The sequence below is a fragment of the Capra hircus genome, chromosome 21 (assembly GCF_001704415.2).
Source record: "Capra hircus breed San Clemente chromosome 21, ASM170441v1, whole genome shotgun sequence".
Taxonomy (NCBI): Eukaryota; Metazoa; Chordata; class Mammalia; order Artiodactyla; family Bovidae; genus Capra; species Capra hircus.
The window spans coordinates 42,313,971-42,336,977 of record NC_030828.1 but is presented as its reverse complement, the minus strand read 5'-3'; the positions used below and the strand labels follow the sequence as shown (position 1 = coordinate 42,336,977).

The 23,007-nt window shown below is 39.1% G+C and overlaps 1 protein-coding gene across 1 annotated transcript in view; it reads right to left on the bottom strand.

Moving 5' to 3' along the window:
* AKAP6 (A-kinase anchoring protein 6) overlaps positions 1-23,007 on the bottom strand; it is a 503,112-nt gene that overhangs the window by 298,548 nt on the left and 181,557 nt on the right. The window lies entirely within an intron of this gene.

Sequence of the window (23,007 nt, the reverse complement as noted above, 5' to 3'; positions counted from 1 at the left end):
ACACCAATGATCAGGGCCAACAGGTCAAGGGAGCACATGCTGAACAGCGGCCTTTGTTTCAATTCAGATACACAGTCACAGGGGCTTCCCAGGTGGCGCTAGTGGTAAAGAACCCACCTGCCAATCAATGCAGGAGATGCAGGTTCAATCCCTTCCCTGTTGGGAAGATCCTCTGGAGGAGGGCATGGCAACCCACTCCAGTATTCTTGACCTGGAGAATCCCATGGACTGAGGAGCCTGGTGGTCTACAGTCCATAGGGTTGCACAGAGTTGGGACACAACTGAAGTGACTTAGCACAGAGTCACAGGCCATATTCCCGGGCCCTGGGGCTTCAGTGCAAGCAGGTAAGTTGATCATTTCCATGACACAAATAAGCTACTATTTTTTCAGATACCCACACTGAAAGTTCAGCCAAGGTAAGAGGTTACCTCACAAATCCAACCCCTGTTCTCTGTATTTACTGTTAGTTTGGGATTCAGGTAAGGGATCCAACAGGGTTTCTCTTTGCTACTGGTGGGCTCCACCAAACACAAAATATCTCAGAACAGAAGCATCCTCCTGACACCTAGGGCTTCCCTGATAGATCGGCCTCCAATGCAGGAGACCCCAGTTTGATTCCTGGGTCAGGAAGATCTGCTGGAGAAGGGAGAGGCTATCCACCCCAGTATTCTTGGGCCTCCTTTGTGGCTCAGCTGGTAAAGAACCCACCTGCAATGCAGGAAACCTGGGTTCAGTCTCTGGGTTGGGAAGATCCGCTGGAAAAGGGAAAGGCTACCCACTCCAGTATTCTGGCCTGGAGAATTCCATGGACTGTACAGTCATGACACAACTATACAGTCAGACACTGAGCAACTTTCACTCACTCTCCTGACACCTAGCAAGAAGAAAAATGGGCTAGAACATGGGCTTCAAAGAACTCCCAGCCATTCTCAGTGAGCCATGGGATCTCCACTGTAAGGGACGACTGTCACATTCCCACAGGGACACAACTTACAGTTAAATCTGTAATGGATATCCACACTTTGCAAACAAAATCACTCTTAAGAAGGAACACCAGAGAAATCCCAAGAGTAAAAACAGATATAATTTGGTTTTGTTTTTAAGACTCAGACATTGAAAATAAAAAAACTACTATATTAAAGTTTAAATGTCCTCCTCACATACTGTTAGGTAGGCATATTTTATCTGATATGTTGCTTGTCCTTACAAGTTTCCACATTTTCATTGTGCTGTTAGAGGCTTGCAGCATGAAATGGGTAGCAACCCTGTAATACTTACTTGAACAATTGGACTCCGTTAAGCATCAAAATGACGTAAATGTCAGTGAAAAGTGCTCAATTACTCATTTTTAGTTATGTATCAGTGATTTCTTTTAAATGGAGCTTTTATGATTTTTGTTAAAACTAAGATTTTAAGATAGCATTTGAGTTCTAAGCCCTATCTTGAGTATCAAAACAGTCACTCTGTGCTGGAAATATAACCTTCCAATTTCATATAATTCAGTTACTTGTTGTCAAAGAAAAACTAAAATGTAACCTGTATTTAACAATGTGTGCTAATAAGCAAAAAAAAAAAAAAACACTATTGAATAATGATGGAAAGTTGTGCTGAATTTTGAACAATAATTATTGTACAATTTCAATAAATGCTTCAATATTAGGCCTTGAAATCTAAGACCTAATTGGTAATAGTGATATAAACTGGTGATAATAACTTGAAACAGATTAAAAAGTTTGAACAGGCAATGGGGGTTCTAATTAGGTAAACTTCTTAGAAAAGAATATGGGCCCATGGTCTTATGCAGTCCAATAGATCCTTGAAGCAAAAATTATACTACCATATTACATGTACATGAGAAGCAATCAGCCAGATTAGCTAGCCTTTGCTGGCCTTCAGCAAAAAACAGCAGGCCTGTAACTATCATCAGATCTTCCATGTAGCTTGGGGTCTTAGTTGATGCTTGTCTGGGCATCCATTCCATTTACCCCCACAGCTCTTATTTCTGATCCTCAAACACCTCCCCCAAAGCAAATGCCCTGCATCCTTTGCCCTGTCAAGATGCTCATTTCTGTGAAGCACTGTTGCCTCGGGAAACGCCCTTCCTCCCCCTGCTGACCTTTTCCAAATTATTGTACTCTCCTGGGTAATACCCCACAATCCACTGTAAAAACACGCCTTAACTTCTTCACGAATGCTACCTCTACCTGGTCTTACCCAAACTTGACTTTGCCCAAGGCTCCTGCTTCCTCCACCACTCTCCCAGGGGAGCTGCTCATTCTCTCAGGCCTGGACTAAGAGGGGGGTAGGACAGGAGAGGGAGGGGGACCTGATGGGGCAAGAGCAGGCCTCAGTGCTGCTTTGCCACTTTCTGCTCATTACTCTTTTGCCCTCATATTAACACCCTTCTTTCTTCATAGGTGCCTACCATCTGCTAACCTTCCTGTCATCCTCCTTTACTGCTGTTATCTGCATTCTTCTCTTTCCTTCCTCTACACTAAAGAATGCATCTGGTTCACAGTTTTCTTCTTTTCCATACTGAGCATAACTGTTATCTTAGGTAATGTCAACATTCACATCAAGGAACCAACCAACACTCTAGGCTTGAATTTCCTCTACTCCGCAGCTCCTAAGACCTTGGTGCCCACTGCAGGGGGACAACTCTCCACCATAGCTCTGCTCTGGACTTCGCCATCACTCCACCTGGGGAACAATATCAGGAAGTCCCTTGTGCCACCAACATCTTTGTCCGACTTCTTTCCTCCCATTCTCCCACTACAGGTGCTCTTCACCCTATCCAGGCCACCAGTCCTTCCATCCTCTTTTCGCATACACCTCCTGCCTCCTAGCACAGCCTCTACAGTGATCACTTCAACCACTCTACCGATAGTGTTCTCAACTTCCTCACACTTTTTGACTCCATGATTTAGAATTTGTGAGTGTTGGTCCCTTAGGCCCCATTATGATCCTACAGATGCAAAATACATGACATACTTCAGAGAGAAAAAGGTTGGAGAAACCCTTCTGCCACCTGCTCAGAATAGCTAAACAGGCATTTCTACACTCTCCCATGCCCATCCCCCTATACAAAAATTATATATATATAACCTGGGTACCATGAAACCTACATGCCAGAGCACATGCCATCTTCTCTCTTTACACATATGGCTCCTTCATAATGGACGTAGGAATGCAGTCAGAGCCAGGTCATGGGTCAGGGTGTCAGGCAAGTATCCAGAGGAAACTGCGCATAAAAGGCACTAAAGCATCCATGGTGCCAGTTAACTTAGGTTTCCATCCCCTCCTCCTCAGTAACTGTGAAATGTGAACTGGCCCTGTTCCCACACATCAGGTTAAATATTTTCTTACTTAATTCACATACAGCACAGTAGCTCCTATGGCATTCAGAAGCACAGCACAAAATGCATTGACTACATTCTGTTTATCAACTGCCCACTTCACTCAACAGCTGCTGCCGCCTGTCACTGAAACAGGACTCTCCTATGGTTACCTAGTAGCTGATACAAACACTGACGACCTGAGATTGTTTACAAATAAACTCCATCTGGTTGGCTCAGTGCTTTTCTTTTAATTTTATGTTTATGTGAGAGAGGTGCCTTTTTTGGGTAAGACTGTTGTATATGTATTTTCCAGTTGTATCTTATTTCTTCTAGACAGATACAGGGCTTTTAAGACAACTATTATGTTTTTAACCAGTATCGCCAGTTTCCATCAGTGTGATATAACAGTGAGGGTGCCTTTTCTGCAAGTACTCTGACTGCCTACTATCCTAACTCCAAGCATAATTGCCAAGACTCTGGCTAACTCTCCCTCGGAGGGGATCTATTTGCTGCTTCATCATGAGGGAACCATGCTCCCTCCCAACCATTCTCAAGACATTGTGATGGCTTCCTTGTGAAATTAAAAGTATCTGTAGATCAGCATTCTGCCAAAGTGTCCCAAACTGCCCATCTTCAAGGATTCCATGAGTATGAGAAGGGAAATCTGTCCTTCCAGCAACTTCCCTGCCCAGGTCCTAACACTTGGCACCCTCGTTAAACTAAGTCCCACTGATGCAGCCACTCCCACTTCTCTTTGTTTCAAACCCCCCCAGTAACTACAGCCTGCCTCTCCATGGGGACAAAACGTAATCAGCAAACATTTCTGCCTTCTTCTACTACCCAAATAATGTTTCTTTCTCTTCCCCTCAAATAATTTCACTGTTTCTCTCAAAACACTCTTGAGGTACATTTGTATAACTGCAGGACACATTCAGATGGTTTTACTTAAACAAACATGAATTATAGCCTGCTTTTAAAGAACATGTCTCCCCACTCCCTCTTGCATCTTTTTTCCTATCAGAATTTTAAAAACCTTGAACCCTCATCTTATTCAGAGCATACCATTACATTTAAAATAGTTTTTATTTTCTAAAAGCAGTAAGCAAGAGATAAGCAAATATAAGATGTATTGTGTGTACCTATTTTAGTCTTACTGCAAAATGCCATGTCATCATGACTGCTCACTTTCTTTACTAGCAATTGTAGAAATGAATGATTAAAAGTAAAGTGACTTTTACCCATATGCTCACCATATGTGTGCACGCTCATTAGAAAAAGCTGAGAAGAGATTCTTACCTAATACAAGTACTTTGTTTTTTAAAATGTAGATCAAGGGAATAGCACTTACTTGTTTAAAAAACTCTATTAGTGAACCATGTGAACTAGAACTTGCAAGTTTATGCAAAAAATATTGCAGAGTATTAATGTCATCTTCAGTTGACTTTCAAAACGGCACTTTCTCCAAAAGACAGATTGATAGCTGTTCCTGTGACAAGGTATTTTTATTTCTCCCAAAGTAGACTACCTCCTTTTTTCTCCTTCCTCTCCTCTTTTCTAATGGTCCTAGTTTCTTTGTCACATTGAAAATGACTGTGAGTGATGAAGACTGGTGGGAGGGATGCTGAGACTCTAACCACCATAGTACTTCTCTCCAAAGTTTGAAGAGCTCCATGGTTGTTATCAGTGGTTATCCTTTTAATTACTAAAATTCTGCAAGTGTGAGGACCGAAATGAGATTATTAATGCAGAAATTATTTTTCTGTTATCATCAGCTGGTACTCGTTCATCTCCCTCACTGTATTATACTTTTCTGGAAGCAGGAAATGTGTGCTACTCATCTTTGTATTGCTAGGACACTGCCATACAAGTGAGCACTGTTCAAAGGATGTTTGCAGAATTGGATTCAATTGGATAAAATATTGCTATTTCACAAATCAATGTAAAATCCTTGAAAAGCAAGCACTGGCTTAGCTTCTTCTCCTAAGTATATCCACACTGATTAGTACTCTCTGCAAATGTAACTGATACTGAAGAGGTGACAAAAAAAGCATTTTGGTTAAAAATTGTGATTTTAAAAGACTCAGAAGGTTCACTGACAAAGATGCTGCTTTAAATTCTTAATCCCAGGCTCTGATTTATTTGAGATGAGAAAAATCCTGAGCAAAGAGACAAAAGGAAAACTGGCAATTGCTACTGCACATTGGAAAACCTGTTTTCTCTAATTAAGCTATTGCTTAGTCACTTTCACATTCAGTGTTTTAGATAATAGTTCAAAATCAAAGTTCATTCACTAGTGAAAATGACAGCTGTGGCCTCAACAGCTCATCTGGAAATGGCTCAGAAGGTCTGTACTTTCCTCAGGATATTTTTACAGAACTGACTTAAGGTAGAAATGGACAGAGAAGTCAGTTCAGTTCAGTCGCTCCGTTGTGTCCGACTCTTTGCAACCCCATAAACTGCAGCATGCCAGGCTTCCCTGTCCATCACCAACTCCCAGAGCTTTCATACTGTAGTGCACTTGTTAATCGTGCAGATTTCAAAGCCGCTCCTTTTGAAGAAAAATGGGACCAAGGAATCTGCATTTTATGAAGTATGCAGTAGCTATTATGATTGTGTTGTAAGCATCACACATTGATAAACACTGAGCCATAGACAGATCCTCAGTCTAGAAATGGGACCTATATGCAAGCCGGCTGCTACACAACCATAAAAACAAAACCTCCAGCAACTTGAAGGGTAGCCTGCCACAGACACTACACAGATATCTCTGTTGGAGTACATACATTCTTTGTGTTCCAGAACACAATTTCCCACAACCTTGTTTATCCATCATGATAGATTCAGGCCACTATTCATCCACCTTCCTAGTCCCCCGAACTCCTGCAAACACACACACACACACATGCACACACACACACATGCCTGCAGACATATGCATATTCCCTTGAGGCTCATTCCCATCTGCCTATACCAGTCACTACTATCTCTTCATTCCAGTCACTTAAGATTTTATTTTCTAAAAATTTATCAAAACTTTTTAGCAATTTACATTTCTTTATCTGAGATGGGAATTTTCTAATAACTCGAAATTTTGGAGCATTTCAAGTTACAAATGGTCTTATAACTTACCTAATAATACTTTCTCTTGATCTATTCAAAAAAACTCTTTATACTGGGAGAAAGTTCTATTTGGGATTTCATTGCTGACTCATAGTGTGACCTTGGAAAGGTCAACCTCTTTCTTAGATGCTTTTTTATATATTTAGATCACTAAGAACATGGCACAGCTTCTAAGGATGTGTTTCTATGTCTTCCTCCCCCACATAAATATATCCACAGCAACTATCTTGGCTGTTGATTTGTATTTAAACACCTACAGCATGCCTGCTGGAAGCTAACATTATAGACACAAGTTTTTAGATCTCACATCCGGAACAGGAAATAAAATCTCATAGTATTAGAGCCCTATGAAGAACTAATTTTAGGGGCCATGGTTCACAACCTGTGACTGAGATAACAAAAAATCCATATTCTGAGGCCAATACTACTCTTTTATGTAAATAGGAGTGCATGTTGTCAATTAACCTTCTAAAAATCTCTCATTGCCTCCCAAGAACCCAATAATTTCATTTCTAGGAACTTCTGCTAAGGCAGTAATGCATTTACCTACTGAAATGCTATCACACAGTTATTTATAATGGTGAAAAAATCTAACAATCAAAAGAGAGGAGATTGGTTTAATGTGATGTGGTACCAATCCCATACAATGAAAAAATACACAGATACTAAAATATGCATTCTGGATGTCAAGAAATATTGTTAAGTGAGACAAACTAAATTATATGAGTTCTATTAAAAATTATAGTTACATATACTTTCAAGGAGAGAACTAAAAAATATGTCAAAGCTGTTTGTTCATAGTATATTCTCTAGATGGCAGCAATATAAATGATTTTAATATATTGTTTTGTCTGCATATATTAAATTTTCTCTAGTAAATACACATTTCTTCTGTGAAAAAGTAAAGTAAAAGTTAACCAACAACAAAGAAGTTAGTTTCTATGGCAACAAGTCAAGGAATAAACAGTTATGCAGAGTAAGTGATATGCAGAATCCAGTATAAACAGAGTCAATATCACTGATTGAAGAAGATCAATGTCAGAGCAACAGGACCCCCAAACTGTCAGCATTCTTTCTGTGTAGGGACAGACCTGTCACCTCATTCACAGATAGCCTGTCATCATTCTCTGAGGATTCTATGTCAGGTGGCCAGGTGCTACAAGTTGAGTACTAACAAATAAATAACATGTCATTAATCAGTGGTTATTATATTCATATTATATTCATATCCTGAATATTCATTGGAAGGATCGATGCTGAAGCTGAAGCTCCAAAACTTTGGTCACCTGATGTGAAGAACTGACTCATTGGAAAAGATCTAGATGCTGGGAAAGATTGAAAACAGGAAGAGAAGGGGATGACAAAGGATGAGACAGTTGGATGGCATCACTGACTTGATGGACATGAGTTTGAGTTAGCTCCAGGAGTTGGTGATGGACAGGGAGGCCTGGCGTGCTGCAGTCCATGAGGTCACAAAGAATTGAGCACAACTGAGCGATTGAACTGAACTGAATCAGTGGTTATTAAGACTTTCAGCTCTGTTTTTGTTCTCATTGCCTTTTTTAAAGTTTAGCAGAATTGATATAAAGATATGGGTAAGGAAAAGACATTAATCACCTGAAATGAGTGAGAATTTATGTATTAATCACCTTCTCTCCCTTTTAATTTGATTGGGTTGTTCCAGAGGACAACTACATAGATCATCAACCCTCTTCCATGTTTTTATATAAACTCACCAGGGAGGGATGTTGCTGGGGACAGATTCCATTACTTAACAAAGTAAAACCTGTTCATCTCTAGGAGAGACCTCAATATCCTAGGATTCAGAATCTTCCACTTTCAAGATACTATATAGTCTTTAGGTAATCACCAGGGAAGTGAATATATTTAAAAGAACTCAGTGTTCCCTTGGGGGTATACTTTACATAACTGAAATATCAGTTCTCTACAACTGTTAAGGAATTACTGAAACACGAAACTTTTGCTAATTGATTTATATAAGCTTCTGTTTACTTCCATCAATGCAAATAATTTGTATTTGTGTGTTTGTTCTGTCCCTATGCTCATCCTTGCATCCACAGAACCACAAAGAGAAATTTGCAAACATCCAGCACATTTTCTGAAAAATCTAATGCTGAGCATCAGAGCCTATGTTTTCATAAAATGAAAACATAGAATTCAGCTTATATCTTAGTTAAGAAAATCCATTTTTGTATTTTGCCTGCTCCCCGCTTGACTGACTCTCTGTATTGGAACTACTCTTCAGCAAGCACTAGACATACAAAGCAAGGCGAAAGTTATTGAATTCCAATAATGTGGTTTTAAATCTACCCTCATTGCCCTTTTCCAGAGGCCCCTTTGGGAAATAAAAATGGATCAGAATAACATATCTGACCACCAAGTGCAGCAACCATCCATTATTAATGTCCCAATGACACACCAAGATGAAAGACGGAGGAGCCATTCAAATAGTCATATAACACTGATTCAGGCTTCTCAAAGGACATTGTACTTTACTTTTTAAATCAGCAACCAGCTGAGAAATAAATTCAATTTCAATGCACTTTCCAAACTTCCAGATTAATTTTACCTATAAAATCATTTTAACCTCATTGCTTACTTAGATTGACTATAAACTTAGTGAGGAAGAACTTTCTTTTCTCTTATTACACACACAGAATCCTATTCCTATCAAACAATAAGCAGAAAGCACACAAAAGGAAAAGCAAGACCTATAAATGAGTTCTGAGCAAGCACAATGACCAACCAAACCTCAGGTTAGTCCTTTCCACATTTACCCCATGATTAATAAGCTCTCCCCAATAGCATCCTAAGTCTTAAACTTCTCTACCCTTAATTAATTGCAGACAGAAACCATTTTGTGAATGTCAAGTGAAAATTCAGATGTGTACAAGTAAATTAATGATGAGTTCAGTTCAGTCACTCAGTCATGTCTGACTCTTTGTGACCCCACGAACTGCAGCACGCCAGGCCTCCCTGTCCATCACCAATTCCCGGAGTTTACCCAAACTCATGTTCATTGAGTCAGTGATGTCATCCAACCTTCTCATCCTCTGTCATCCCCTTCTCCTCCTGCCCACAATCTTTTCCAGCATCAGGGTCTTTTCAAATGCATCAGCTCTTCACATTAGGTGGCCAAAGTATTGGAGTTTCAGCTTCAACATCAGTCCTTCCAGTGAATACCCAGGATTGATCTTCTTTAGGATGGACTGGTTGGATCTCCTTGCAGTCTAAGGGACTCTCAAGAGTCTTCTCCAACATCACAGTTCAAAAGCATCAATTCATCTGCACTCAGCTTTCTTTATAGTCCAACCCTCACATCCATACATGACCACTTGAAAAACCACAGCCTTGACTAGACAGACCTTTGTTGACAAAGTAATGTCTCTGCTTTTTAATATGCTGATGAGTAATAAAATTAAAGAAATACAATACAAAGGGCAAATGACTTGGAGATAGCGAAAATAACAGTGAGGAAAGGCGATATGAGAGATTTACAAGGATAAGGCAATTTACACTGTTTCTCCATGATTCAGATCTTCAGTTCAGTTCAGTTCAGTTGCTCAGTCATGTCCGACTCTTTGCGACCCCATGAATCACAGCACGCCAGGCCTCCCTGTCCATCACCACTCCCAGAGTTCACTCAGACTCGCGTCCATCGAGTCAGTGATGCCATCCAGCCATCTCATCCTCTGTCGTCCCCTTCTCCTCCTGCCCCCAATCTCTCCCAGCATCAGAGTCTTTTCCAGTGAGTCAACTCTTCACATGAGGTGCCCAAAGTACTGGAGTTTCAGCTTTAGCATCATTCCTTCCAAAGAAATCCCAGGGTTGATCTCCTTCAGAATGGACTGGTTGGATCTCCTTGCAGTCCAAGGGACTCTCAAGAGTCTTCTCCAACACCACAGTTCAAAAGCATCAATTCTTTGGCCCTCAGCCTTCTTCATAGTCCAACTCTCACATCCATACATGACTACTGGAAAAACCATAGCCTTGACTGGACAGACCCTAGTCGGCAAAGTAATGTCTCTGCTTTTGAATATACTGTCTAGGTTGCTCATAACTTTTCTTCCAAGAAGTAAGCGTCTTTTAATTTCATGGCTGCAATCACCATCTGCAGTGATTTTGGAAAATCACAAAAAATAAAGTCTGACACTGTTTCCACTGTTTCCCCATCTATTTCCCATGAAGTGATGGGACCGGATGCCATGATCTTTGTTTTCTGAATGTCTAGATCCAAAAAGGGGGAGAGATGAAAGGTGGCTTACAGATAACAAAGTTTACTGTTAAAGTTTGAAAAAGGACAGGAGGGAGGAAGATGAATAAGACACATAAAATGACACAGATGCTGCATTCAAGCACTCAGTTTAGCTCTATTGAGGGAGAAAAAAACGTGTGACCAGAAGTGGGTGGCTGAAGAAAAAGACCTGGTGTGGGAACTCTAAGACAGAAAGCAGTTATCACTAGCTAACATAAGAGGGGAGAGGTAGATGATTTCTGTGAGTGGTGTGAACTAACAACCTGGAACATCCAAACACAGAAGATCCTGCTTCTTTGGAATTGCATGAAATCTTTCTGGCAATAACTCAGACTTTGAGCAGAAATCAGCAGCAAGGTTTCAATCAAGAGAGTCAGGTGCAGAGAGGCCTATCTACCCTGGAAAATAGCTGAATTGAAATCAGAGAGAGAACATTGATAACAAGGAAATTTCTGAGGAAAATTTATCCCTGGTACTAGTGAAAAGTAGATTCTGTAATTAAACCCCGTCCATGGTGCTTGTCCACTCATACTCTATAGAGGATTTGTGCTCCAGATTTGCTCACACAAACATGAAGAAGGTTCTCACACTCCAAGCAGAGGGTACAAGGTATGTGTAGGGCGATTTCATCCCAAAGGACTCTTCTCCTCCTTTCTCCTGCAGGTTGGTGCAAAGGTTAAGATCATCAGTGACCCTGAGGAGCCCTCTATATCAAAATGCCCCTGGGGTTTCATCACAGAGCAGCAAAGAATGAGGACTTGATCGGCCAGCCTGACTCATGATTTCCTTTTGCCAGAGTTGACATGAGAAAATAAACATATGCTTCCTTGAAATGGACAAACATTTCATCATCATATGATCAGAGCAAAGAGGCCATCTTGATGCTGAAAAAAGCAGCTAAGCACCTAATTATAACAGCATTCATTCTCTATACATCAGTCTTAGGTGGAAACAATATGGACCACAGCTTAGGATCTAGAAATAGGCTATCATAAACAAGTATATGAGGAAAAAGTAAAATAAGTACCCAAATATCTCTGGGAGACAGGACTGCAGGTCACTTTTTTCTTTAGGCTTTCCAGGTGGCTCAAGGGGGAAAGAATTGGCCTGCAGTGCAGAAGATGTGGGAAATGTGGGTTCAAACCTCAGGTCATCTTTCCTTTGTAGCCATATGTTTGTTTATATATTATAATTTAGTATAAGGAACATGGAATACTTTTAAAAAATAATCATTTGGTGGGGTTTTTTTCCCTGCTTGTTTGTTCTTCAGCATATACACAAAGTTCCTGTTTTTTAAAAATAGGAAGCACTAAGTGTATTGTAGCAGGAAGACATGGTTAGTAGTAGTCATGGGAGAAAAGCTGGGGAAAGGGAAGGAGAAATAGCACAAAGGCTTTTGTGTAAGGACACTGAACCCTACATGATGACCAGTGCTGGATTCCCCATGAGTGCTCTGCCCACGAAGATGTTACAGCCATGTCCTGACCCATGAACTCACCCTAAAACTTCCTTTATATGTAGCCAGAACACATTTTGTTTTTCAGACTGTGGGAGGTCAGCTGCCCGGGGTTATGGAATGACAGAGATTTCCGGGAGAGGCAACCTCAATGAGAATAAAGGAGTGTCAAGTAACATACAACCTATGTTAATCGACACCAAAGCTGGAATGACCAGCCCTCAGATGGACTATAAAAAGCCAGCGGAGTTGCACGTCTCATCAGCAGGACTCTAGTTGCCTTGGAGCCAGACTGAGTCTGAGAGTGGTAACCACTCCAGCTGTCAATAAGCAGTCAGCGCCGTCATCCACCCCAAGCAGGAGCCTGGTGTCCTGGAGCCACCTTCCCTCTCGTGTAAACACCTCGATGAAATGCAGGACAGTGTCATTTATAACAGCGCAACTTGCACTTACTTATACAGCCAAGGAGGAGTCATGAAACATGCAGTATGCCACACAAATGGCTAATGAGAGGATTTTTTAAAAACTTTACAAAATATTATTGACAGTTCACTGCAAAAATGTTAGAAAAGCTAAGACAAAAAATTAATCAGGGACATGTCTATCTCATTTACCATTTATCCCTAGAGCCCAAAACAATGCCTGACACATAGTAGGCTATTGATAAATAAATAATCACTGAATGAGGAGTAATAAATAAATCTCCAATAACCTACTCTTCATACAAAGTAGTGTATAACTTCCTAGACTGTGTTCTATTTTTGTGTTGTTTTTCACTCAATGGCATATGATGAATATTCTTTCATGTCAATAAATGTTTCATAATTCTTTATGGCAGCATAGTATTCCATTTTAAGAAAATATAGTATTTTTTGAACCAATCCTTTGTAGCTGGATATTAGCCTCGGAGGCTCATTTTCTTAAAGGCACAAATACCCTATTGGTCAATCACCAAATTCTGCTGATTTTTCTTTTGTTAGACTATTAAGTTCCATGAGAATAAGAAACCTTTTCTGTATTACTTATCACTGGATCTCCAGAATGTAGTACAGTTTCTCAAGATCAATAAACAATGAATAAGCAATGACACTTGTCTGTCCCCTTCCTTTAATTCCCATTTCAATGGCCCAGCTCCTGTCTGAACCCCTGACATAGCCTCTGAGCTGGTTTCCTTCCTCTAACATGTCCAACCACCTTTTCTGAGACAACCATCCTTTACTGAATTAAATACCAATAAATGCCCCTTTAATTACCCAATGAGTTCCCCCTTCATTATGTGATTTTCTTGCTCAGAACAACCTTAAAATCTCTGCAATGCAAGGATAAATTTTAAAGTCTGTATTCTAATTTACTAAGGACCACTATAAAATAATCACAGACTACTTATAAAAATGGAAATCCACCTTAGAGATTTTTCAGTCTGAAACTGTCATTTCACACATGAGGTAACTGAAGCTTAGAAAATTCAGTGACTTACCAAGGACACATGGCTGGCCAGCAACAGAGCTCAGGTCGTTGGCCTGTAGGCCACAGCTTGTTCCTTGAGGTGACACCAGCTGTGTCCCAGTCCACCTTGCCAGCTTCATCTCCTTCTCAGATCCTCATTCCAGAGGAGACAGTTTTCAAACTACTGCTGAAATAAGCCTGACTCATTTTGGCTCTTTTCTTTTGCTCACAGCATCACTATTGCCTAAACTGTCCTCTTGTTCTACTTCAAATCTTTCTCAAGGTTTAGTTCAAGCCCTGCCTCCTCTTCAATTCCTTCCCGGGCCAAACTCAATTCTTTATCCTCCGATCTCCATTAGCACTTGCCTGCCCCACTCATTCCAGCACTAAACTATACACCGCCTTGCAATAGTAAATATCTCACAGCTGAGTGAAGTAGCTTACTGCATGTGTAAGAAGGAAAAGAATGGTGGAAATGGAAAAAACACCAATGTGCTGAGCCAGTGGTATGCTGGAACATACCACTTAGTAAGCACAGGTGCTCAGGCATTATGCCTTGATATTTCCCTTCACCGTTTCTTATTTTAAATGTGGAACTTAATTTGAGGCCAGTGTTTCTGGTTTGCTAATTTCTGCAAAAGCCTCCCAGGTTCAAAGCAGGATTATTTTTTATACTTTGAGACACTAGATGATAAGACCTTTAAGAAAAAGAATTGTGCCTTACTTGTTTTAGTATTCACAGTAGTGGCTTGTGCAAAGCATTAGACTACATATTTTGGAGCAAATCTGACTACTTTTCTATAAGTAATTCTACAAATGCCCAAATTGAAATGTGCTATGGTACTATCCCCTAACTAACAAATACTTTTGACTAATAATGAGCAATCACTGGACGGATAAGCATAATACTGACCAATCTGGAAAGAAGATAGTTAAAACTTTTTACTATAGTTACTACTATGCCAAAGAACAAAAAAATCCTCTAATATATTTAATTTACCTTATGCTAGTCACTACTGTCTATTCTTATACCATAACTCAGGAGAAGTACTGCTTTTTAGGCACCTTGTGTAGACTTTTTTTTTCTTTTCTTTTCTTTTCTTTTTCTTAAGGTCTAAGAGGAGAATGAAAAAGTTGGTCTAAAGCTCAACATTCAGAAAACGAAGATCATGGCATCCGGTCCCATCACTTCATGGGAAATAGATGGGGAAACAGTGGAAACAGTGTCAGACTTTATTTCGTTGGGCTCCAAAATCACTGCAGATGGTGACTGCAGCCATGAAATTAAAAGACGTTTACTCCTTGGAAGAAAAGTTATGACCAACCTAGATAGCATATTAAAAAGCAGAGACATTACTTTGCCAACACAGGTCTGTCTAGCCAAGGCTATGGTTTTTCCAGCAGTCATGTATGGATGTGAGAGTTGGACTGTGAAGAAAGCTAAGCGCTGAAGAATTGATGCTTTTGAACTGTGGTGTTGGAGAAGACTCTTGAGAGTCCCTTGGACTGCAAGGAAATCCAACTAGTACATTCTAAAGGAGATCAGTCCTGGGTGTTCTTTGGAAGGACTGATGCTAAAGCTGCAACTCTAATACTTTGGCCACCTCATGCGAAGAATTGACTCATTGGAAAAGACCCTGATGCTGGGAGGGATTGGGGGCAGGAGGAGAAGGGGACAACAGAGGATGAGATGGCTGGATGGCTTCACCAACTCGATGGACATGAGTTTGAGTAAACTCTGGGAGTTGGTGATGGACAGGGAGGCCTGGGTGCTGTGGTACATGGGGTCACAAAGAGTCGGACACAACTGAGCGACTGAACTGAAATGAAGAAGCATATGTATGTCAGGGGGTGATGTATAATGATATATGCACACACTGAGGAAAAGAGATAAGGAACTTTCTTTATATAGAAGAATTAAAGCTATATATGACTTCCCTGGTGGCTCAGATGGTAAAGCATCTGTCTATGATGTGGGAGACCCGGGTTTGATCCCTGGGTTGGGAAGATCCCTTGGAGAAGGAAATGGCAATCCACTCCAGTACTATTGCCTGGAAAATCCCATGGACAGAGGAGCCTGGTAGGCTATAGTCCATGGGGTCGCAAAGAGTCGGACACGACTCAGCAACTTCATGTTCACAAAGCTATATATATGTGTGTATCTGTGTGTGTGTATACACAAAAGACAGTTACATCTGCCATAAAACTGCTTTTTATTATTGTTATGTTGATATGTAATTTTGGGATCAGATGTCACTTTATGTATTTCTGAATCAGTGACTAGATCATTGATCCATTCACATATTTATTGATGAGTGAATGGACCATCTCTACCTACTGGCTAACCAGTCTACATATGTCTAGATACTTACATGTGCACATAAAATCAAAGCCGGATTTTATGGCCATGGCATGACTGAAATTCTAGAGGGGCTAGGGGCAGGGGTGCAAATTATGTGGCTGTGGCAAGAGCTGGTCTCTTCATAGTAGAGCACTTACCACAATTTTTGCAGTCTATTATTTTTTCAGTTTAAATTTTTCAGTTCAGTCTAAATTTTTCAGTTTCTACACCAAGGCAGGACAAATAGATCTATGACTTTTGCTTTACACTGTCTACAAAACAAGCTTGTTCAATGTTCATAGGATAGTGCTATTAAGCTTCCAACAACTATATTCCCCTCCATTTATCAGGACTTTAGGACATTCCTTCAAGTCATTCACATGGAGGAGGAGCTCCTGGGTTGATAATTACAGAAAAACCTGAACGGTCTTTTTGGCTAACCCAATACATTAATGCTAGGCTTCATACATCCAAAAGTAATGTCTTCCCTCCAAGTTGTCGCTTTTTCAGCAGTGCAATTAAAATAGAAATTTCTAGAATTCCACATTAAGAACTGCCTTCAAGACAAGTTCACAAATTGCACAGTAAAATAAATGCTGTATCTTCACATTCATTTCTATTTTGACCAATGATTAATATCCAGCTTAATAACCTGGCTTATTCACCCTACGCTTGGCCCTAAATAACTTCTGTCTGTTTTCAAAAATCAAATCTACTATAAAAAGGATGAGAATTAGACACCACTGAGGATTTTGAAAGAAGTATGTAGACGTCTCTAAAGAAGATTCCAAAAAATGGATTCTCAAACTACTGTGCATATTATTGGACCACGACTCTGAAAATGAGTACATTTATTTATACAATGATATAAATTCCTTGTGAGTGAGCAACTAAATGGAATCATTCATATTTATATATACCTCATAAATAAAACATGCATATACATTATGCATGTATCAGATGCCTTATACATAATACTCAATAAATACACTTTTTCAATAATTGTTCCTAAGTGCAGAATCAATGTTACTGATTTCTCTTTTTGCCTCAGGCTCCAGCATAGCTTGACATAGCATTGTTATGTCTTTATTTAAAATTTATTTCATCATGATTTGTCTACATTGATTTTGGTTATTTAAAATATTGCATTAAAATACTATTTATCTTGATTACTAAGTTTTTGTCACCCTCTTAAATTTTGGGCCTGAGAAAAGTCCCTCAATTGCTTCACCATAATCTCTGCCCTGCTTTGGCTAAGCCATTGGCTGAGGAAGATGACAGAACCTCCCATGCCAAGCTGGGTCTATGTCAGCCACCACCAGAAAACCAGCAGATACAAGAACTAGACAAATGCTTGATGCCATATAGCACTGAATTATGAAGTGGCTTCTCTTGCAGCAAGAGTTAATTGATATAGTAATGACAATTATAGGTCTATAGAGATTAAATTTAGGGGGCTAGTTGACTCTGGGAGTTATGATTATATTATTCAAAGTTTGCTGCTTATCTGGAAAAATAAATGAGACAGTATAGAGCAGATTACGGGGCCTCCTGGTGGCTCAAGAATCTGCCTGCAATGCAGGAGACCCAGGTTTGATCTCTATGTCAGGAAGATCCTCTGGAGAAGGGGATGGCAACCCCCTCCAGTATTCTTTCCTGGAGAATTCCACTGACAGAGGAGCCTGGTGCGCTACAGTTCATAGGGTTGCAGAGTTGGACATGACTGAGTAATTAACACTTTCACTTTTCACTTTCATAGTAGATTGTATTACTGATGTCTAATAGTCAATGTTCTTCTTTATAAAAGGATTATACTTCTTTAGCCCATTGATAACAGACTTGGCCAAATGACTTGTTTCGGCCAGTGAAAAGTGAGCCAAAATGAAGTAGCTGGAATTTTAAAAACCATAGAGTAACCCTCCTGTCACTATTTCCTTCCTGATTTCAGAAGACCAGAATAACTCCAAAAGAGCTGCTCCTTCAGCCTGGTCCCAGATGATAAAGACACAGAGGGAGAGCAGAGCTGAAACTCATGCACCAAAATGCAGGGCCCAGGGACCACAACAAAGACCCAGTGCAGCCAAAATAAATAAATAAATAACAATATAGCAACAACAAAGATAATGCCTTGTAATGAACTTAAAAAAAATGGAGAAGACCTAAATTTTAAAACAGCTTTAAAACACTAATGAGGTTTTAAAAAAAAAATTGAAAGAGTAGAACAACAAAATATGTCCCTGGATAGGAAGATTCCACATCATTAAATAGCAGCCCTCTCTAAGTTATTTTATAAACATGATGCGAGTCCCCAAACAAATATCATCAGATCGTCCTTTTCAAGTGGAAAGGAGTTGAAGGTTGGGGTTAGAAACAGACAGTCTGATTCTAACATAACTGGATAAACAAGAATAACCAGAGAAAACCTAAAATAAAATAAAAACACACAATGACAGTGTGCATGCTAAGTTGCTTCAGTAGTGTCCAAGTCTTTGCAACCCTATGGATCCAGGGGAGGCACCAGGCCCCCTGTCTGTGGGATTCTCCCATCAAGAATACTGGAGTGGTATGACATGCCCTCCTCCAGGAGATCTTCCCAACCGAAAGATCAAACCTGCACCTCTTTTATGCCTCCTGCATTGGCAGGCCAGTTCTTTATCACTAGTGCCACCTGGGAAGCTCTCTTTAATAAATATCAAAATATATTATAACATCTCAGTAATTAAAATTGTGTAATATATCAAAGACAAATAAAAAAAGAAACAAGTCCAGAAGTAGGCCCAAATACATAAGGGTATTTGAGCTTGTGATAAATGAGGCATCTCAAGTTAGTGAAGAAAAAAGTAACAACCAGACAAATATCTTAAAAGATTAAGTTGGATCTACCATATACCTGGATAAATTCCAAATGTATCAAAGATTTAAATGTAAAAAATGAACACATAAAAACTACTAGGAAAAAGTAGCTGAGTTATTTATAATCTTGTAATGAGCAAGGCCTTCTGGATAAAAAATCCAGAGCTATTAAAAGAAAGACAAACTTGTATACAGTGGAAAAAGGAAAGAAAAGTTCTGAGAAACTGTGAGAAAGCATACATTAAGCACAGTCAATGACAAATGACAAACCAAAAAAAAAAAAAAAAAACCATGGTTCATATCACATGGTTTATACCCCTAATCAACACAGAACTCCTATAAATCAATGAAGAAAAGACCAACAACACAACTGAAAAACAGGCAAAAAAAATTAATACTGTTTATAGAAAAAATATTACTTCATAGAAAAAGTAATAGTTAAACATACGAAAAGCTGCTCAACTTTCTTTGTAATATGAGAAATATAAATTTAAACTATACCAAAGTATCAGCTATAAGGCAAAAATCCAAAAATTTGGTAACTCAAGCTATTGGCAAAGGTGTAGGGAACAGACACTTTTAATACATTCTTGGTTGGAGGATAAATTAGTGAGATAACTGAAGAGAACAACTGGGCTATTTCTGTCAAATTCCAAATACATATACACATTGACTTAGAATTCTACATCTGAGAATTTACATCTCTAATATAATTACAATTTTTGTGAAATGACTCATGTTCAAGCTATTTACTGTAAAATAAGTTTACAATGTCTAAATATTGGAAACAGATTAAATGTCCAGTAATGGGTGACTAGTAAACTAAGGTACATTCACATGACAGAATATTACACAGCTATAAAAAAGAATTATGATGATGAAAAGTTCTCTATAATTCTGTCATAGAAAGATCTCCATTAAGTTTAAAGAGCAAGGTTTAGAATAGTGTGTATAGAGTAACACAGAAGAAAGAATATATATTTGCTTATAAATGCAAATATGAAGTCTGGAAGGATCTGTAAGAAACAGATAAGAATGAGTACAACTTGGTTAGGGTACAAGAGGAAGAAGCTGGACATCCTCTACTGGAGGACAGAAGGGGAACCTCGGAAAGTATATATTTCATATTTTTAAATTTTTGAAATCTGTGAATGTATTTCATATTCAGAAATTTAAGACAGCATCAAAAACTCCAAACTAGTTTTCCATAGGTAATTTAAAGCTAAAGGTCAGTCAGTGGTTTAATCATATCATCTTCAATAAAACTGACCTAAGGGACTCTTGTGCTATAATCAGTAGTCCATGGAGAGCCATCACTCTTTACTACTAGTCTGATTTGAGGAATATTATCTCATTTCTCCATTTAAAATATCCCCTTCCATCCAAGAAATAAAGCAGCTTATTAAACCACTTCAACTCAACAGTTTCACTAACAGCATTTCTGTTAATATTCTTCTAAGTATTCCTAAAAAGCTAAAAACTTCAATTGAACAGGTTGCTCATTATAACATAAAACACAATTTATATATTGATTGAAATAGCTTGATGAGGACCTTAGTGACCCTTTGCTTTGAACGAGGAACTTCAGTATGCTAAAGGAAAAGGCCCACTCAAAATGATAATGCAGTGTTCAGAACAGTACTATTAGTTGAATTATTCAGTAATAAGGCATATTTGCTTCATTATACTTGGGCTGCCTGTCGTTTTCCAAAACAGCTGTAATAGGATACTATCATTAAGTTATAGAGCAGCCTTGGAGACAAAATACTGAAGACCTGAGGTTTTCTGCAAGAACTGTATCTACACAGACAAAATTAAAGAGGGGGCTGAGGGATAAATAAACGAGGATTGGGCAGTCTGACAGAAAAAACATCACTCTAGGGACCAGCATTCTACTTATACTTTCTCATAAACTAACCCATCATGTAATGTGCCTGGGCATCAGTTTCCTGATTTGTAAAATGTGGATAATAATAGCCTATCTGCTGTGATAGAGACTCTGCTGTATGCTCTTTAAACCCATTTCCTCTTCCTCTTGGGCACAGGGCTAAAGAACATTTCCCAGGTATCCCAGGGACTTAAGTAGGTTTGGATGACTGGGTACTGACCAATGGAATGTAGGTAGCAGTAACACTTTGCTACCGGGTCTAATCCCCAAAACTTCCTTTGGGATACTCTACTGAACTCTCTCTTCTTTGTTTGCTGGCTAGACTCAAAGGATCCAGTGGGGTAATCTGAAGTCATAGAAAATGGGAGTCTCTAGAACTGCACTGTCCAATATGGCAGCACTTGAAATGCGGCTACTCCAAACTGAGATATACTGTAAGTATAAAATACATGCTGGATTTTGAAGATTTAGTATAAAAATGTTTAAATAGCTTTTAATAATTTTATAATGATTACATGTCAAAATAATATTTTGGACAAACTGGGTTAAATTATTAAAATTTATTTTACTTGTTTCTTAGATCTGGCTACCAGAAAATTTAAAATCACATACATGATCCACATTTGTGGCTCATATTTATTTATTTTGGACAATGCTGCTCCAGATGTAAGGAGCCTTGATCCCTGAACGACTGCAAAGCAGCAGAAGTGCTCCACTACCGTGCTGTGCTATCACCAGCTCAGAATGCTCCTGCAAGGAGAAGCTGCAGGGCTCAACGCTTGTGCCTTTGGGAGTCTACCCTATGTCCCCTGTGTGCATACCCGCTCCAGCTCAGCTAAAGGAAAAAGAGATGCGGTCACACCAAGGGTAAAAGGGATGGGGGAAGAGTATCTTAGACAGGATGTGGCTATGACCATCATACATTCAGACTCTGGAAACATCTGGCAAAACAGGTAGAGAAAATGATAAAAGTTGGGGATAAAGAGACTTTTCCACACAGGTAGTGATCAGCACTAAAGTACAGAACTCCTCAGTTCTATTTGCCCATCCAAACCTTCACCATTCTAACTAGTACTGGCACCCCACAATGACACCACCATACCAATACTAGGTAGATATGTTACAGGAATGAAATTTTAACCACTGGCAGAGCACCTGGGCATCCCAGATGGTGAGCATGCTCTCCTTCCTATCAGAGGCTTGAGGGAAGTATGCCCAGTGTCACACAGTATGTTCACTGTTGCAAGTACAGGAAATAACAACTGGTTGAGTATGATACTTTCCTCCTTTCCTTCAGATAGACTGCAAAATTCATTTTCATATAATAACAACAAAAAATCTTAACCAGTAAATGTTCTGTAGCAATCTGCCAAATGATCAGGTCATGGGATGGGTCTGGGTGCCTATTTCTCCACAAAGCTCATTCAAGTCTTTTGTAAGCAAGATCATTGCTAAGAATAATCTGTCTCTTTTTCCTGTTGATAATTCCATGGATCAAGCAGATAAAATATGTTAGTAACTTTTTCTCTCCTTCTTCTTCTTGTCTCTTTTTTCTTGAACATAAAGATCTTTTTATAAGTGGACCAAACACAAAGGTATTAGAGAGCAGCCCAATCAGAACCTCAGGTATTTTGGACATGTCAATTACAGTTAATCTTTTATAGATAATAGCCTCATATAGATGCAGGGTGGACCTGTGGCTCAGAGGGTAAAGAATCCACCTGTAAGGCAGGAGATCTGGGTTCAGTCTCTGAGTCGGGAAGCTCCCCAGGAGAAGTGAAGGGCTACTACCCACTCCAGTATTCTTGCCTGGAGAATTCCATGGACAGAGGAACCTGGCGGGCTATAGTCCATGGAGTCTCAAAGAGTCAGACATGACCGAGCAACTAACATTTTCATATATAGATATATTGCTTCAGTTCATACAAATTCTTACTGAATAGATTTAATTCTATTTTATCATGTACATGTAAACTTTCAATAAGTTCTACTTTTAATAATAGGTATTTCATATCAATGAGGACCACTCAACTGGAATTATAAGATTTTTCAAATTAAAAACCATGTAATAAAGGTTTTGTCTAGTCTCTTTTGAGTGACTAATGCTTAAAAAATTTAAACATTTGAAATCTATAATACTCAATGCATTTTAGTTTGATAATAAATAAGTGATAATATTAAATAATGAAAAATAATAGTAAACAAATAGTAGTATCTCAAACTTCATGAACTATATTAACAGTGATATATTTAATATTACTACTATTGTATCAAAAAGTATTGTCTAA